This window comes from Melozone crissalis, unplaced genomic scaffold (assembly GCF_028551555.1).
Source record: "Melozone crissalis strain CALT ecotype California unplaced genomic scaffold, PUWL_Pcris_2 ptg000042l_1, whole genome shotgun sequence".
In the NCBI taxonomy this organism is placed as follows: Eukaryota; Metazoa; Chordata; class Aves; order Passeriformes; family Passerellidae; genus Melozone; species Melozone crissalis.
The window spans coordinates 8,995,480-9,012,520 of NW_026535820.1; the positions used below are offsets into that span (position 1 = coordinate 8,995,480).

The following is a 17,041-nucleotide window of genomic DNA, read 5'->3' on the forward strand; positions in this document are numbered from 1 at the left end:
CCGCCCCGGCCGTGAGCGGCGCCTCCTTCCACCAACGGGGCGGGCGGCGCGGGCCGCAGGCGCCGGCGGCGGGGCGCGGCCGCGGCCCTGACTGACTGGGGGAGGCGTCCAACCCGCGGTGCGTGTGGGCGGCGGGCGGTGTGGGCGCGGCGTGTGCGGCAGGCTGGGCTGCACCGCAGCGCATACACTACAATGGCTGCTGGAAAGACGGGAAAGCAAACAATTTCCAGGCCCGCCGCGTCCAGCCCGAAATATGGGGAAAAAATTACAGAAAAATCGGAGAACACTGTAAAGGGTGGAAACGGGGCGCAGAGGGGATGCTGAGGCTCCCGCGGTGAGTCTGCTGCGGGTTTGGGGGGCAGGCGCCGGGGTTTAGCAGGGAAATATCAGGGTTATTTAAATTATGAAGGGGGAGGAGGAGAAGGAGGGGGGAGAGGAGAGAGGAGCAGCGAGCAGTGAGGAAAAGTTTGTGTTAACCATCCCTCCCTTCCATCCCTCTCCCCCCATCTCCCGCAGCCCCCCGCCGCCCCGCGTCGGACCCCCCCGGGGGGAAAAGCAGGGGAGGGGAGCCGAGGCGAGCGGTGCCCCCCCCCCACCCCCCTTCGGAGGGAGAAAGAGATGATTTTGAGAAAAACCTCTCTCAGGAGTTTCCTCCACTCCTCCCCTCCCTCCCCGCGGCGCTCTGCTGGTTCGCGAGGAGCGGGCGAGGCGGCGGGGCTGCCCGGGGGACGGCAGGAGGGCGCGGGGTGCCCGCCGCCGACCCCCGCGGCGGCCCGGGCCCGGGGCCGCGGGGCAGGGGCAGGGGCAGGAGCGGCGCGGCCGCCCCCTCCCCTCCTCGCCTCTCCGGAGCCTGTGCTGTGAATGCAGTGACAGCGGCGAGAGCGGCGAGAGAGGGAGCGGAAGACATTAGAGACCGCGGTGCCGAAAAATGAGGGAAAAAATTAATATAAATTCGCCCGCCGCCTCAAACCGGACAAATTTCGCACAGAAATTTCCCCCGTGGACCCGGCTATCCGTGGGGTGTCCCCCGGACCTGGCGGCCGCGTCTTTGGGGGGATCCGGAGTGACTTTGGGGCACTCGACCCCCCTTTCCCGTCGTTTTTTGGACAAAAGTTTTTTTTTTCGTAATAAAGAAACGAATTTGCCTGCTCTCCCCCTCCGAGTAGCCCAGGAGCTTTTCCCTTCCCCATCGGTGTGTGTTTAGAGAAAAGTGTGAACCCAAGTAAGTGCTGAGTCGTGTTGCATTGGGGAGGGGGGTTTGCTAACTGAAAGCAGGAGAGATCCGGAGAGAGAGAGAGAGAGAGCAGGGACAGCTTGTTGTCAGTATCATAAACAACCAAAATGGAGGGAGAACTGAGGCATATAACAAAATAAAAATCAGAAAAAAATGCCAAAAAATACCTAAAAATCGGGGCTGCTCCCCCTTTTCTTCCTCAAGGTAACAGTATGAAACCCGTGTCTTCCCGAGACCATTTTAAGGTTTCAGGGAGCAAGGAGTTAATATTTATTATTTTTTTTTGTTGATGAATTCTTTGGAAAGGCAAAAGCCTCTTATAACTCGCCACCGACAATGAGAAAACGTGAAAATCCCTTTCAGGACAGAGAGGTAGGGGGAGATGATGGTGCAGAAAGTGTATAACTTGGGGGTAATGTGGAGTGATCCTAGATTAGATAAATGCTGGATGTGGTGCTTTATAACTTCCTTTTTTAATGCTTTTTTTGTGTGTGTGTTTTTGGGGGATTTGGGGAGATGGGGGCTCTTTTCTTTTCCTCTGTCTTTTTCTTTCCTTTTTTTTTTTTTTTTTTTTTTTTTCGGACCGGAATGTTATGCTTTTGTAGTGTCACTTTCCTGATCTAATTAGGATGTGTGAGGCAAAGAGTAAACCTTTCCGGTTTATAAAGTGCATTTTCGTTGCCTTTGAATTTCAAGTTTTCTTGGTGGCTCGCTCCTCTGTTTGAACTGGATTCTTGAGAGTGGTGTGGGGTTGAGCTAATGCTCCATAGGGAGAGCAGAGAGGGCTCGGGGGCAGGGCACCTCTCCTGCGGGTGGTTGCTGATTTCCCTGGCACGTTCAGTTCACCTGTTTGTCCTCTACAAAGAATGTATTCTGCAGCCTCCTCGTTTTATTTATATGAAATAATGATGCCTCATCTCGCCTCACATTGAAGTTAATGCGAAAGTGCTGCTGATGTTGGTTCCACGTGGGATCAGGGACATAGCAGGGCATTTTAAAGAGACAGCTTCTCTTTTCCTGGGGTTATCATCACCTCTGCAGCACCTCTGCCTCTGGCAGAGGGGTGCTTCGTTGTTTTTTTTTTAATGGAAAGGTATCAAATCGGCCCTAGTCTGATAAATTAGGGAAGGATAGCAGTGGGAAACGTGCAGAATCGTTGGGATCAAAGCAATTCTTTTGTGTGTAGCAGGTCTTCAGGGGAGTTTTCTTGGTGTGTCAATTAAAATGCTGTGTTTTGGAGAGTGTTTTTTGGATTGTATGCTGCAGAAATGAAATAGTCTCAGGTTGTATAATATTAAGTTCTAGTGCTGTTCTGCTAGCTGCGAATTCTGTGGGAGGGGATGAATTCCCTGTGTGTAGGGCAATTTCACAGACATTTTGTGAAAGTTGTGAAGTGCATTATTTTTACTTTGAATACATTCAGTTTTGTTGGGAACACTTGAGTTTGTTCAAAAGTTTATTCTATGCCTAAATCTCCTAAACCATTCCCAAAGGTTTTGAAAACACTGAAAAATAACTGTAGGTTTTAATTGGCCAAAGAAGGGGCTCTTTACAAGTACACCTTAGGTGTGTAGTTAAAACATGACTTGGAAGAATTGCCTCTGGCTTTATTTAAAGAAAGAAAAGTCATTCTAACTGTGGTCTGGTGTCATGTATATGTGTGCATGTGTGTATGCATGCATGCTTTTAGCATGGGTTCTGGCTGATACTGGTTTTTTTCTTAATTTTTAACTTGTAAATGTTTAACTCCGATGATGCGAAATGCTCTGCTTGTCTCTATTATCTCCTATGTATTTTAATTTTATTTTTGAATGTCCTATTTTAAAAAATTAGCATCCCCTCTTAACATGGCAATTTGATACCTTTATGAGGAGTTGCAATGTTGCCTTTACACTTGCTTTGGTTTTGGAGCCTTTGTACTTAGTTCTAGATTGAAAACTGAGTACAGGTATGCGCTTCTTGAGAGGGGAGATGGGCTGCTGGACTTGGATGGAGGCTATTGCAGCACATGTTTGCTGTGAATCTGTGCAAGTTGAGCAGGAGTTGTGATAGCCCTCTGTGTTGAATAGCCTGTGCTTGCAAATGATCTGTACCCTTTCTGCAAGGGTGACCAAAGAAACTTGTTGCCTGGGATAGCCTTGTGGTTAAAGATTTGGGCAGAAATCTCGAAGTTTTCCAGTGACTCACAGTTGTGAAAATTAAATCACATTAACTGCTCTTAAGTTAGAAAAAAGGGTCATTAAGGAAGAAAGATTAATCTTTTTGTATAAAGGAATGATATTGAATGTTTTTCCAAAACTGCCTTTTATGGTGTAGAGATCTTTTTTATAGTTAGTAAGAATTCAGACTTTAAAGTTCCTTTCTGAATATTTCTTAAACTGATCTATTATTTTTATTGACTGAAGTAACATTACCCTGGAATGCATAGAAATTTGATAAATTAATAGCAGTTCACCATATGTTGGTAGTTTTAATGTACCAGGGTAGAGAGACAGATGGTACTAGATGTGCAGAACTAACTTAAATAAACTAGTTAATGGTACTGAGAACTCTTCAAATGCTGTTTCTGTGACCATCAGTGTGAAGTGCTTAACATGCCTCTGCATTTTTACCTAATTTGGAGCTTTTTAATCATTAATATTTTAATGCTGAAAATAGGTATAGACACTGATAGTAACAATGTGAAAGAAGCAGTGTTGTGAAGTATCTTTCTTGACTTACACCTGTGTATTACAAAGTAAATTTGGTGTATCCAAGCATAGTACAAAATTCAGGATTTAGGGTGGAGAAAGAGGAAAGGGTGTTCTCTCAGAATTTGATACTCTTCTAAACTGGATTTAATTTTAAGGTATAATCCAGATGGAGATAATAATAGCAGAAAAGAATGTTGTTTAGGATTGTTTTTTTACAAACTTTTTTGTAGAAAACAGAATTCTTACAGTGAAGAAGTGTTTTTTAAAAAATAAAAATACAAAGTAACTTTCAAAGCTTCCTTGTTCTAAGAGTTAAGATAATCTTCTTTATTATGTATTGGTCTGATTCCATAGATGATACAGTTTGATTTTTTCAATATTTTCTGAAATTAAAACACCTGAGGAAACAAATACTATGGTCTGTTGTTGGTGAAGTTAACCTACTTTTTCTAGGTAAACAGGAGAGGTGTAAATGTATTGAAATCCTTTTTAGAGACTTACCAATCCTATCCAGTAATGTTTAAAAATTAATAACTACAGTATTCTACAACAGTTCAAGCCAATACAGGAATCTAAAGTGACATGCATTCAGCTTTCCTTGAATGCTTAGCTCAAATGTGTCTCTTGGTGTGTACTTTTAATTTAGTAATTATCCTGAAAAATTATTTTTCAATGTAGAACTTTTGAGATTTCAATTAAGAAACTTTTAAAAAGTTTCTTAAAAGGCACTGTGCACAAAGTGCAGCCACTTCTAATGGTTGTCCATCTCTGCAGCTGGTTAGTCAAAATGGTGCCCTAAAGTCTCCTCCTTTCAGAGTATTGCATGTGTTTTAAAATTAATATGGGTTAAGGAGGGCACTACTCATGTTCTAAATAAACCACTGTTTGTAGCTGTTCAAGGTTATTTGGTAAAATAAATGTTTTTACTTCAGAGTCTAAACCATAAGTTTTTAAATTTTCTGTCTATAACCCCTTATGTTGTTAAAACCAGTTTTTGTGAACAAATACTTTTTGGTAGAGTTCTTGAACAAATTTTTATGTTTACCAAGCAGAAATATTCTGGAAAACATGAAATCTGTTCAAGTACTTAGACCATTCTCAAATCAGTGTAGACTTAAAAGGAGCTAGCAGTGACCACCACTGAAGTGATAGAGAATTTGCTTTCAAGGAGTTATTCTCCAAATATCTGCTCCTAGTAAGGATTTAGCTTGCAGAGCTTTTGAAAGAAATGTGCAGCATTTATCCACTGAACTGCTAAGCATCTTTAACTGATTACCAAATGTTTAGGTAGCCTTAAAAAACTATTTAAAATAATTCAAATAATAGAACAAAGTAACACTTGTATTGATCAAACATAAAATGTTTAAATTTCTGAAGCATTGGAGTGGGTTTTTTTGCAGTTATCTGGGCATTTGATAGTAGACAATTGTGTATTTTCATCTAATCTTAAAAAACCCCACATCTAGAATTTAATTCAATTTATATTGATTTTTAAATTGTGTGATCTTGTAACTTGAATGTAAAACACTGATTAACTCTCAATATAATCACTTACACAGATGCTTTTTTTTTTTTTTAGTTGTCAAGGGATATAGTGAACATTTATCTGAAATTGCATAGATTGCAGTTACTAATTCATTTTAAATAAACAGTTGTCCACCAAATATCAAATGCAAAAGATCCTAATTGTATGCAAGTTCAGAAAACCTAATATTAAACAGAACTGGTCACCATTACTGCAGGTTGTTTTATTTTTATTTAGTTTGTGTTGTCAAAGTGTTTTCTATCTACATCTGTATCACTGTTCACCTGTTATTGTCTCATCTTAGGACAAATCACAGAAATTCATAGAACTGGAGGGAGTTTTTTGACTTTTGGAAAGATACAGCATGCTTTTTAGAGTAGTTGTGTGCTCACAGTTTTAAAGAATGGGGCCTTCTCATATGATGTATTAAAATTTTTAATATTTAAATGGACCCTGCATGTCTAGCAAACGGTTACTGTAGGATCATGGCATTGAAATTAGCCACCACATATGTCAGGGCTTTGAGGTGATTGTATAAGTACATACCTGACTGTCAAGAGTGAGAAAGAATATGTAATTATTCTCATGTTGAAGGAAGAAATAATTTCTATTATATCCTTCTCTGTAGCCTTCTTTTCTGTCCTTCCTGGTTCATTGTCCAGAGTGTAGAGATACCTTGTCAAATACATTAAAATACATGGCCAGAGTGATGACCTATTCTATTCATGACCAAATCTGGTGGTTTTTGTACACTTATAGGGGGGCACAAAGGAAATAAAATGTGGCCCAATAGCTATTTGTTTAGAGGAAAGGAAAGAGAGGGAAAAAACCCCCCAGGTCTGGACTGTTATAAAACTAAAAAGTGAGATTAAAAAAACGAATGCAGACAAGTGTGGCTGTAATGCATACAACAGTAACTCAGAACTCTGAAGTAAAATACCTCAAATCAGATTTGAGAAAGTCAAGTGGGAATCAGGAAAGTAAAACCCAAGAATTGCCATCAGATGCAATTAAGAAATAACTATGTAAAGAAACTTGGGAAAATGCAAAAAGTGTCTGTTACAGTAAACTGAATTGCTATAATCTTCTTTTGCACTTAATGTGCTAAATTCCTCTCTCAAGGAAAATATCCCTAGAAATCAGATTAGAAAGTGTTTAAAGGGAATTATTTGTCAAAGTTGTTTTTTCACTCAAGTTAGGATAACTAATAATAATCTCTTCCATATTGCTGTAATAGTACTTTATTTAATACAATTTAGCAATACAGATTGCATGTAGATTTACTTATGTATTCTGCAGGTAATTTACAAGTAGTCTGACACTGGGTATCTCTAACCCTAAAAGCTTTTTTTTATGGTTGTGAGTCACATCAGATTTGGCAGTCTGCAAGTGTAAAGTATTTCTTAGGAAATAAGATGTAGATTGCTGATTTTTACTTATGCACATTTACTGTGAATTGCCAAATAACCAAAAAGGAGCGAGGCTGTCAGAAAACTTAGCTTACCTCTTCATGTATTGAGTATGTCCTTCTTTTTGTAGTGCATGAGTTTTCTAAAAAACCCTGCAAATCATCTGATTGTGAGTTAATGAGATCTCACTGTACTGCATGTTTGAGCAGCAGAAAGACCCTGTGTAGGCAAATGAGATTTTACTGTCTCAAGTGCTTGTCACTTGTAATAAAACTGTTTACTGTGGGGTGTATGTATTTATCATGAATGTTCCATTTACATGTGGGATAGATACAGACATGCACACATTTTTAGGAGACATTTAGGGACAATATCGTGTATTTGAATCAGTTGTGGAATAGAAATATTTTTTTTTAAGAGATCATTTTGAAGGAAAGGCAGAATGAGAGATTCTGGCAGCTTGCTATTAAATTTCAATCAAGCCAGTATAGTTAGTAATAAAACATTTACAAGTTTGTAAATGTTAAGTTTCTTCAAACTCCTACTGTCACGTGTGGAATTTTCATTTATACTATTTTGCATTTACTGCAGCTGCCTACATGCAAGGCTTAGTAATGCTGCATTTATCACATGCAAGTATAGATAAAATATAAATATATAAAAGTAGAAATTGCCTGCAGCTGTTCTTATGTTTTCATAAGACGATACATTACAAAGGTGTAAATTTATGGTGTTAGCTGCCTGCTATCAGTTACTGGTGCTCTTCTCCTCACAAGTACTTTAAGAAGAGTATTAAAGTAAAATAAAACAAATATAAAAGAGTGTCAGAGTTTTGTGTTCTGTTTAAAAGTTAAACACAATATTGTTCAAGCTTATTTTGTTCACTGGAAGTTACTGTGATCAATACTTACATAATTTGTTTCACCTAGGACACTAGGAAATATTGAACCACCTAGCTTAGGAAGAGCTTAGACATAAATGCTAGTTATTTAAATCTTTAGGCTTTTTTTTCATCTGCGATTTGAAGTTTTCTTTTATTATTTTGAATACTAGGATTGTGCTCAGACTAAACCACTCCTAATTATGCCCCAGCACAAACATACTGCTTATGGCTATATTTTAATCAGTTTCAGAAAAAGTAATAAAAATATTATTGCATCTGTCAAAGGATGGTGTTGCTACATGCTATTTTAAATGGTGTTTAAGTACAGTTATAAGCATACCAGTACAATGAAATCAGCTCTATTCCTAAACAACAAAGTTACATTATTTTTTACTTTAAAAGTTAACCAAGAATCCTAATATGTTAATTATCCTAATTATTTAGGCTGGTTTTAGTATGTGTTGAAATTGCTTTAAAAAGTATACATGAAATATTTATATCAAACTTGTTTAATTTCTCATTACTTGTAAAATGTAATGTTTTCCCAGTTATAATTTTAAGGATTTTTTTGTCTTAGCTGCCTGAGTGTATCCTTTTCTTTTGGATACACTCTTTTCTGAACTCAGCACTTCTTTAACTTGTTTTAAACTCTTTTATTATCTCAGAATCTATTTGTGTCCCTTTAAGTTTAGCTATTGATAATTTTTGTACTACAAAAATTGTGCCAAGGAGTACTGTGAAATTAACTTGAGCTGGTGATGCTACAAATAGAAAAACTGAATGCAGAGTAATACAGGAAACTTAATCATGATGGTGTTTGGGTGATGGCAATGGTCCCTAACTGGATGAATATTAAACTTACCTGTGAGGAAAAGATGCCAGGTCTTGTCAAATATGTGCTATCATTGTTTCTCATAAGAAATACTCAGGCACACTTCTAGTGTCAATTACTGTAGAAGGCAAACAGAAATCTAGAATATACTTTCAGAAATGTTAAACTGTGAAATAAGTTTTTTGCGGGGGGGGGGGGGGGGGAATGGTTTTAGAGGTCTCCTCTTTATTATTTCACCTTTGAAAACTTGGCCACTTCAGAATATTTGAGAACAAGTAAGTAAAGTCCATATTGAAAAATACATTTCAGTTTCTAGTACAGGTTTTATCTATGCATCATGTAAAACAAATTTCTTGCTCTTTATTATACTTAAATATTTGTACTGAAAGGAAAGTGCATTTAAGCAATTTCTAACTACATTGATTGCTTGTCAGTTTGATTGGAGTAGCAAGATACTTTCATTTGGGGAGGTTGGATATGTGTTGTTATTTTCAGTTTTTCTGTAGTTTGACTAATAAAACAACTAAACATAAAAAGAGACTGAATCTTTTTCAATCCTCAAGTTAGAAGACAGATGTGGTCAAAAAGGTGCTCTGGTGACTTAAATCACTGCCACTCAGTCCTCTCAAAATATTTAAATCATATGAATTTGTGATATCAGTCACATAGTCATGTTGCAACCTTGAAACTGATAATATATTCAGTTGTCTTGAAATGAACCCCATAATTCTTCATTAGCAGATTAAATTTCCTAAAGGTTTTGCCTGAATAAGAACTTGAGTATTGTGCTGCTTATTCCATTTTTCATCAGGAACCAAACAATAGAAAGTCTCTCAACTGTGAGCAAAGCCTCCAAGATTTAATGGATGCTCTTGTCTGTTCTTGTCATAGTTTTAGGTGTTAAACTGTGGTTGAAGGTCAAATAATCCCTTCTGCTAAGCATCTGAATTTCATCATAAAGGAGGTAGCTTGGTATTTGAAGGTAGTTTTGGCGTGAAAGTTTCATGTAGGCAGTTTAACAAGAAAAGCTAAAAGGCAGGCAGAAATTAGCTGTCAGGTTGCAAGTGCTTTGTAACTGTCCTGTGAAGTATACCTAAATCCCATTTCTTACTTTGGGATTGTAAGACTCCTAGTTTGAAGAAGAAAGAGCTTAGCTTAGAGCAGTTAAGAACAGTTAGGAAAGAGCTTAACTGTTAGTTCTTCCCAAATATATATAACATTTCCCACCATTTTGGCTGACAACAGCCTCTGGAGAGGGACTTTTCGTAATGGTGTGTAGTGATAAGACAAGGAGTAAAACTGACAGAAGGTAGGTTTGGGTTTGGCATTAGGAAGAAATTCTTTACTGTGAGGGTGATAAGGCACCAGAACAGGTTGCCCAGAGAAGCCCTGTGTGTCCCATCCCTGGAAGTGTTCTGGGCCAGGTTTGGTGGGGCTTTGAGGAACCTGGTCTAGTGAAACGTGTCTCTGCCCATGGAACTGGATGGTCTTTAAGGTACCTTCCAACTCAAACCATTTTACAATTCTATAATATATCCAGACTTTTTGTAACTTAGGCCTTTGTAGGAAGGTTATGAGGTCTTCTGGACAAAGGTTGTATTGCCTTTGTGAATTAACTTATGAATTAACTGTTACTGAGCAACTTAGCATTTTGTGATGTGATTTTGTCCTTGGGGGTACATCTGAGAGAGAATGTAGTCAAAATTACTTCACTCCCTGTACATGGCAGAGTTCTGACCCAGAGTGTGTGTTACGTCTTCTTGCTTTGAGTACTTTTAGACTGTTATAAGGGGGTAAAAAAATTAATCCTTTTTTTAACCTCTACTTTCTGCGTTTATCACTTGTTTAGGAAGTCTGTTTCTTGATATATTTTTTTAGTATGTTGCGGTGGCTGGCAAAGTTACTGAATGATCTGAACTATAGAATTTCTAAGTGGAAGAGGGACATGTTTTCCCATCTGATCTTGACCAAATTATTTGAAAGTTTCCTGTTCTTTTCAACAGTGCTTTGCTATAAATGAAAACAAATTAAATTAAACAGTTAGTAAAAATGCATGGCCCATGTTCCTCTTGCAAAGTTTATTAGAATCTAGTTGGATGCTAACAATTCCTTTCACTGTGGATCTTTGAGATATGAAGCCTCTATTTCATGCTTTCCAATCACCATTTCCATCTGTCAAATTCTAGGTCGGTCACTAGTAAATGCGTAGTAGTAACTGTATGGTCTGTAATGCCAACATAGTGAGCCCATCTCAGAGTGGGAGATCTGTGCTAAGACTGAGGTGCTTCTCAGGGAGCAAGTGGTATGTCCCCAAGATCTTTGTTTTTTTGAGATTGTTTCAGGTGGCACTCATTGAAAGGGGTGGTATTTCAGGTTGGCAAGAAGCAAGCTGTTCAGGGTTTTCTCTAGTAAGTAAAACCCAGTATTTTTGTAGCTTCATTCAGAAGCTGGTGGTCATTGAGGGTACATCATGGAACAGTAGATTCACGTGCTTCTCGGCAGGGGATGCTCTTAATGATGGAACTACAGTGTCCTGAATGTGGAAGGAGCAGACCAGCAGTGAAGGATTGATTGCTTTCTAAAGTGTGAACAGGGAACTGCTTAATTCTGACTTTTACAAATAAATTAATTCTTTGGAATAAGGTGCTTCCTTTACTTACTGGCATTTTAATTTTTTCCTGCAGTATCAGAAATGGACACTTCAGGATGATTTTTACAAGCCTGTCAACTTGAAAGGGCAATTAGTGTAACCACAAATGAAGTTAAAATGTTCAAAAAAATATTAAACTGTCTTGAAAGCAAAGAAAAATAACTACTGTACTAATCTGGTAGTATTTTTCAGTGAAGTAAATAATACTTATGTGTCATGAGAGATTCATTTAGCAGTAGCTTGGATCCCTCAATAAAAGAATGTTGGTATATTAGTATATTTGTTAATATAATACATTATGTACATAATTTAGAAGAATATAGTTTTTGGTAACAAAACCATCATAACTCGATCACAGAAAAAAATTACATTGTGTCTGCATACATCCATAACCTAGATATGCCTAGGTATTCAGAAGCTTCCATGGTGATTTCTGGGAGCTGTACAAACACAAGGCTCTTCTGCTACATTCAGACAGTGCATGATAAAGTGCTTTCTAAAGTTAGTGAGTGTTGGTTTGGGGGATTTGAATTCAGAATTAAAAATGATACATAGAAAGTGATACTGTGCTGACTTAGTAGCACAAAGTATTTTAGTCCAGTGTTGAAAGTACATATTATAAAATCTGTATGTGAGTGTTACATGGCTCTGGAATTAACTTTCTAGAAATATGGAAATTACCTAGGAAAACAAGTATTTTGTTTTGTTAGAACGACAATTTCCCTCTGGTGGATTTGCCATTAATTGAATTCTGCTCTGTGATTTTTCTTTTTATTATTTGCACAAAATTGTGCTCAGTCTTTTTCCTCCAAAAAAATACAAATAGTATTGTACTCCTGCTGTGATTATTATGCATAACATCTCTGACTCAGCAGATCAAAAGTTATGTTTACTGGAAAACAGAATTAACATTTTGTAATATTTTTAAGAACACTTAAAAACAGCTGTGTCAAAAGAGATTATGTTTTTAACATGCTAATGCACTAAGCCATCATACATCACTCTGTAGGCAATGTTTTTGTTCTAAGCAGCTACCTCTTACAAGAGCCCATCTGAGAGATTTCAGGATAGCCCAGAAATATACCCATGAACTTGAGGAGAGAAACGTCCTAAATAGAGTGCATGATACCTTCATTATCAAATTAAAGATATTTTTTCCAAGAACTGACTAACATGTTTTGGCCTCCTCTAAGGAGTTCTGGCTGTTGGGGACAAATTGATGATTAAAACTAGCATATGCAAATTTTTTTTTTGCAGTGGGAGAGGGTAGTAATTCCTAATTCTGATGGAGAATATTATATTGTGATAACCAAATACCTGAATAGAATACTGTACTGATTAGGGAAAAGACAAAGGAGTATGAGAATTTATGCCAGCTGGATTGGAGACTCTGAGATTCATCTGGATTAGTTGTTTCAATTGCTAATCTTGCCCCATGTTCCCCTGCCACTTTGTTTTCTGAAGTTGTCTTTTCAGTGTTTGTAATTGTATACTGTTGCTGAGTAAAGAGTCACACAGACGTGGGAAACAGCAGTACTGACTTGGCAGAAAACTCGGTGAAGTGGAAAAAATGCAACAGAAAAATAGAGTTCTGTCTTATCTTTTGACTTCAGAAATCTGAAGTGTTGCTTTTAAGGAAAGTACATATATGTGTGGTCATCTGAAATTTACCTGTATGTTAACTGGCTCTGTGTACACCAATGACTATAGGTAATAAATACCAATACAAGAAATGTGTTTGTATTTAGTTAAATTACTGTGCAAGCTTTGCTGAAACAGCACAGAAGTAACAATTTTCATTTATTTTTTAAATGCTTATTCAGAATGGTACAACATCAGTGAAAAGTTTAGTTAGTTGCTACTATGTGATATTCTATTCTGGCTAGTTATGGAAGTCTATTTCATGTTATCTGACAGATTAGAATATTTAACTTGAAAATGTGCTACTGCCTGACTGGCAAGTTGGGACATTGCCTACTGTGATTTCCTACTGGCAAGAAGTCTGTTTTAAGGCAAACTTGGCCATACTTGAAACTAACAGAGTTAGCTAAGGTTTGATACGCTGCTTTCTTCTTTAGGCCTGCTGAAACGTCTTTTGGAATTTGTGCCAGTGTGGTTTTGGACTGTAGAATTTGCAATGTGTGTAGAGTGACTGTAGAATGTAGAAGTGTGTTTCATACAGTGTGAGACTCCCTGGGTTTGGTTCTGTGAGGGTTTTGTTACTCTGGTGGCCAGTAAACACGTATGGCCAGAGCACAACACATCATGGCTTTGATCTGCTCCCTGTATACCCATCTGCAAAGAGCAGTGCTGTAAAGAGACACAGGGAGAGTATGGGAAAGAAGGTATTATGTGGTGCAGGGAAAAATGAAACATCATCAGGCCTACACTGGCAATGTAGCAATAGTCCAAAGAACTGGCTCCTCACTGTGCTTTCTTGTAAGGCACTGCACCAAATAGCATGAGATAGTACTTCCTACATAACACTTAGGGATTATGTTAGTAAATAAAGTATTTTCCACAAGGAATTATATGTATTAGCAGGTGCTGCATGGAAGCAACTATGCCAGTCTTGAAATAAATTGTTTTTAAATAGACTGTTGAATATGGTGGTGTTCCAAACAGTCACAGTTTAAAATACTGATAAGGAGGGAATTGTTGTAAAGTGTTTTGTTCCGAAGCTATATACTGAATTGTCCTGGCAGACAGAGTTCTTCATTCTTCCAGGGCTGGATTTTCACTGAACAATTAGATGCAGTTACCTACATTTGAACTGACTGCTGAAGTTATCCCAACAGGCGTGAGAGCGATAACACTGAAAACTGGGGCATAAATCACTTTGTGGAGCTGGGTTGTTAACTGCATTACTAGGAAAATATGTTCTTTGACTCACTGATTTAAATATAAAAAAACCTAAACACAAATACCTAGAGAGTTTTGTATGTAGTTAGGATAGGGTATTACTCAATTTATATGTATGGCCAGTGCAGAAACAGAGAATGTCTCTAAATTCAGCAAGTGGTGTGTGTTGCTCTAAAGGCAGCAAGTGACTCATGTGACTGTCTTAGCAGCTGGGCAGCAAGATTAGAGAGCTACTATGTACACATTCCCTTACTGAGGGGTCCAAACTATTGCTAAATGAAGTTGTATTACTGCCAGAAAGTGAATAACAGGCATAAGAAAATATAATAAATAAGTGTGTCATCAGGTTAGTGCAGTAGTTATTTCAGATAGTCATTAAATGAAGGGAAAAAAAAACCCAAATGCAGCTTTTCCAAGATTCATGTTTAAAAGATGTTTGTCCTTTTTTCAGACTCTAACTTCGTATGAGATTACATGTGAAGTGTCCCTCTCAATTTTGATATTTGGAAAAGTCAACTTGAAATGGCTGTTTCTGACACTGCAGGGAAAAAAATGAGAATGTTAGTGAGTGAAGGATCTTATTCCAAAGAACTCATTTATTTGTAAAAGTACTAAAAATATGCTTGTATCATGAAGTATTTTGATTTGAACTGAAATTGGCAAAGTGAGTACTTCTTGGTCACTTGCTAATTTGAAGACTTATTCATGATGTTATTCCTCATGTATTTCCTAATTGTAAGAATTTGTGAAGTTTGTTCCAAATTGTCTTTAAGTTTTCCTGGCATGCCAGTATGGATTAGTGGAATATGTATTCTTTTTATTTTTTCTTATGTTTCCCTAATCTAATTTTGGTTGTTTTTTTTTTTTTTTGTTCAGATGCTTGCTTTTCTTAAGAGAGTTGCTAAACGTTTGTAAATGCTTTGTTCTTTAGACATAATGTTTTTACAGTTACACATTGAATTTCAACTTTAATTTATGGATTTAAACTGAAAACTGTCACCCTGTCAAACTTATCTTCAGGATTAACCCTCGGGAGAACTCCTTTGAGTCTTGACCAGAGCACATACACTTGACTGTTGCAATCGAGTAAATTGATACAGAAATCAAGAAGATGTAAATATGAAGCTCCTTAGTGCTATTTTTAGTGTCAACTTTCAGACCATAATTATGTTTTAAAGATGAGAATGTATTTACCGAAGAGGAGCTTTTATATTTAAAAATGCCAAATCAGCCAAGAAGTCAAGCTCATGATAAATTCCTTACAGTAAAAGAGGACCAGAAGAATGTGTGTTCCTAGTTATCATCACTGTGTCCCAGTGTCCTTAACAAGGTTAAACTGTTTGTTTGTCATTTTGCTTCAGGTTTTCTGGATTTCTGCTTTCCCTGTTTTTCTGTGTAGCAATGACTTGTTTCTCATCTTGTTGTTCTTCCCTGTTTATTCCAAATTTCTGCAGCTTTCCTCAACAATGGTTTTCAGTTATATCTCTAAGAAAAGATGGAGAGAGCATAAAATTAGATTGTTCAGAGTAGTCAGTGCATCTGAAAACTACCTTCTCTGGGCGGATGATCATTTTAATAATGCTTCCAAACACCTTCATCTGACCTTTTTATTTTTGCACATTTAGATTTCTTCTTAATCAAGTCTCTTATTTAGTGTTTTGAAATCTTTGATTTATAGGAAAAGCTCACTTTAGGTTTTGTTTTGATTCATTGTTTCTGAATGTTTCATTACTACTTTTTTTAATTTACCATTTTTCTGTACCAAATTTCTTTTGTATTCTGCTTTCAGTTTTCACTCCTAAATTACTCATCAGGTGCAAAAGAAAAATGTTTCTGCACTTCTTAGTCTGATGATGGTCTGTGACATAGGATCCCTAGGAAACAGGAATGTTTGTGTATTGTCAAGTAGTTTCTAGATAAAGCACTAGCAAGATTGTGACTAAGGATCTACATACCTGCAAAATATATCGATCCTCTGACTACTTGAATGTTTCACTGGATTCTTGCATACTGTTCTTAACACATTCCTTGAGATGAACCATCTGAAATATCCATCTGCCAGCAGGGTTTCAGCTCCTGGGTCTTGCTGCCCTGTGCTGTGTGCCACAGCCGCTTCTCAGGCTTGGACTTCCTACCCCCGCCCCCACCACCCCTCCCCAGGGAAGAGCTCTGCCATACTGCAGTTGTGTTGAGCTCTTATCCTTTCTTCTGCAGCATGCTTTGTTTTGTTAGAGCACCTTTGCACAGCTGGAAGAATTATATAAAATAAACAGCTGCCCCGAGAGGATTTTTGCATGAACTTGGACTTCGGCTTGTTTGTTTGTAACTTTCAGAATTACACCCAAAATTTCTTAGCTGCGAGTTTGTGCTGCTCCACTGAACTAAAGTGGGAAGTATCTTCTCATAGACTCTAAGGAGGAAAATTCTAAATCCACCTCTAACCAAAAAGACAGAATTATTTTTAATAAAAGTGGTATTCAAAAGTCCAAGGAGAAACAGCTGAACAAGATCAGACAAAAATATCGTGTATTTGTATGAGATTGCCTCTTGTAAGCAGTCATGCTTTAAGAAAGGCATAGGAAAGATTCTTTCTTGATATAGTCCTCCTCCCCCTGCTCAATCTTGCCATTCCATTCTTAGGATCAGGAATTATCCTGGTGTTTGCTTCTTGGGGCTGTTAAAAAATCATGGATATTTTGAAGGAAGTTTAGATGCTGCTTCTGATACTATTTGTATCCTTCTGGTGAGAGTTTCGCAGCGTCAACTTGTGGTAGTGTGTGCCACCTGCCCAATATGCTTTTCTTTGGCAGGAAGGCCTACAAATGAGAAAAAATGGTTTTGGGGAAGTTGGTAGTTCTTTTTTATTTTTATTTTTTTAAAGCCTCAACCTGTGCTCTCTGACAGCATTTCTTAGGGCTAGAGTTGCTGTCTCACCTCTTTCTTGCACTGTGTA

General features: G+C 37.9%; 1 protein-coding gene across 2 annotated transcripts in view; it reads left to right on the forward strand.

Annotated features, from left to right (window-relative positions):
* The first annotated feature begins 214 nt into the window (after window positions 1-214).
* The window catches only part of PLAG1 (PLAG1 zinc finger), a 48,797-nt gene continuing 31,970 nt past the window's right edge, over window positions 215-17,041 (forward strand). For both annotated transcript variants that reach the window (XM_054284982.1, XM_054284983.1), the window contains exon 1: window positions 215-334. The gene's annotated coding sequence lies outside the window, so the exon portion shown is untranslated. The remainder of the gene's footprint in view (window positions 335-17,041) is intronic.